Below are 2554 nucleotides of genomic sequence, written 5' to 3'. Positions count from 1 at the left end.
AAACATGTATTTCTGATAGTCTTAGCAACACTAAACCATAAATTTACTTTCATTACTACTTCATAACTGTAATTTTTCTACTGAGCAGTGTCTCAGTTCCTAAGACCATCAGAAATATGTGTTTTCTGATGGTCATGACCCACAGGTTGAGGACTAGAAGATGACCAGTTTTCTCAAGCTAATTATCTCATTTGCCCATAGCAACACTTTCTCCTGACATTTGAGTATGAAAACTGACATGTGCAGGACCCAACAATGAGCTCAAATCGAGCCACTTAATTCTTTGTGTAGTCAATTCTACCAAGTCCTATCACTATGGGATCAAAGGAGGGACCCATAGAATTCAAAAGAACCAGAATGTGAGGGAATCTCTTGTCTTGCTCAAGTCAAGGAGTGTTTCTGTGTCTGAGCATGTGGCAGACATATTCACTCCTCATCTCCAACATGCTTAAATGATACACTGTAGTTTTAATGTCGCCACAGTGACTGCATTTTAATCTACTGCTACTTCAGCCAGCAATTGCAACTCCAGTTACCAGCCTGCTTCTTTAGCTGCTAGCAGACTTCCTACTCTGGCCATACAACCTGGCAGGAATCCTGTTCCCCACAGGCACTGGCTGTGTCACTATCTCTAAAGGTAGTTTGAACTAATACTCTATCGTTGTATTTATAAATAAGACTCAAAATTCAAAGGCTGGGGTAAAAAAAAAACCTTCTAGCTCAGAGAGGATGGGTTGAAATTAGCTAACCATCCCCCCTTGCTGACATCATCAACAGGCAGGTGCTTCTGCTTTGCCTAACCAGAAAAGGCTGAGCCACTCCAAACACTACCCGACTACTTCCTGTGTCTCTCTATCTCTCTCAGATGCCCTCCGAGGCTCTATGATTATTTTCTGTCTGTTAGTTGCTAATTCAGTCTTCTGAACCAAGGTTAATTTTAGTTGATTAATAACAAATGCAAACTCAGGGTTCACAATGTGACCAAATAGACCCCCAACGATACAGCTCATCTATTCCTACACCTAGTATCACACTATCTGTACCCCCTAGATTTCAGCTATAAGTCTTGAAGGCCTCAATCTCACATGTTGAAGTCCTGAAAGGTCAAAAATCCTAAAGTCTAAAAATCCCAAAAGATTCCTGAAAATGTGATTTCTAGAAAAAAAAACCACTAAAAAATCCTTTACAAAGTATTTTTGAGGCGATGGCATACAGTTCTGTGCTGCCTGTTTGCTATAGCTACAGTGTCTTGGCACATGGAACCTCAGTAGGAGAGGATGTTTTGGGTTTTTTGTTTGTTTGTTTGTTTGTTTGTTTTGATCTTCCAGTACATTTTCAGCTTTGTGAGAAACAGTTCATCAAAGGAGATGGCCAGCAATGTCACCAACAAGACAGATCCTTGATCCATGACTTCCCATGTATTCATTGGGAGGAAGTCTGATGTGGGGGCAATCTTTTCACAGTATGGTAAAATTGTAGGTTTCTCTGTGCACAAGAGCTTTCCGTTGGCCCAGTATATTAATGAAAGAAACCTGGGCTGCTATAGCTGCAGAGGATGGCTGGATGATTGCTGGTTTTACGTATTAATCTGACTACAGGGTCAAAAGTGAACTGAGGAAAAGCAAGTGTGAAATGATTTTCAGCAGAAATGCACCGGTCAGTCCAGGAATGCCCTTCTGTCACCTCTGCTCAGTTCCTCGGTTGACTTGGACTATGACTTCCAATAGGATTATCATGGCAGGATGTATGGTAAGCACACATTCTTCCTCCTCTATTGCTCAAGCTATGATGTCTTCTAAGAGCCAACATGTGTTGGCAAAACCTCACAAAGGGGCAAAAGTGGACTCAAACAAGGCACTAAGAAAGAGCTGACTCAAAGCTTGGGAAAAAAATGGAAAAGATCAATGCAGCAAACAAGCAGGCTTGTTCTTGTCCTGATTAGACACGGAGAAAGAAAAGCCCGAGGACGAGCAGAGCAGCACTCTGTGAAGAAGAGACTAATTTGAAGATGGAGTCTGAAGCAGGTGCAGATGACTGCTCAGGACGGTGACCTGCTAGACCATGATGATAGTGAAGCTGGGGGAGAAGTTGACTAAGAGCAATGAAAACGATGCTGAGGAAGGACAGGGTGACAGCACCAATGGGCAGGATGACTCTTACATACATAGTGGAGTTTAGAAATCATATCACATTATTCATTTACTTGTGAGAGATTAAAATAACAGCAGATCATTTTCCTTCATATCTTTAGCTCATTCTTACTGTCCTCCCTCTCCCCATCCTTCCAGTGTTTATTAATTCATAATCATCCTGTGCCTAGTCCCATTTTCACTTCCTTTAATGCACCTTGGTAGTTTTTTAAGTCTTACCCTCTAAGTTTTGCCTCTAATTTTGATACCTCTTGAACTAACAATAAAAAGATGTATGGCTTTTATCAACTGTCTCCAAAATAGTCTCTTGCTATGCAGAGAGTTCTTCCCATTCACATGATTCCAGTAGTTGCTTCCCTAACTACAGAGGTATCTCATTGACTTGTAACCCTGACAGCAGCTTT

General features: G+C 41.3%; 1 pseudogene; it reads left to right on the top strand.

Annotated features, from left to right (window-relative positions):
- The first annotated feature begins 1367 nt into the window (after positions 1 to 1367).
- Positions 1368 to 2178, top strand: LOC127226537 (heterogeneous nuclear ribonucleoprotein C-like; annotated as a pseudogene).
- The last annotated feature ends 376 nt before the right edge of the window (positions 2179 to 2554 follow it).

This window comes from Phodopus roborovskii, unplaced genomic scaffold (assembly GCF_943737965.1).
Source record: "Phodopus roborovskii unplaced genomic scaffold, PHOROB, whole genome shotgun sequence".
Classification (NCBI taxonomy): Eukaryota; Metazoa; Chordata; class Mammalia; order Rodentia; family Cricetidae; genus Phodopus; species Phodopus roborovskii.
The sequence above is the reverse complement of the archived record's forward strand: the minus strand, read 5'-3'. Positions and strand labels throughout refer to the sequence as shown.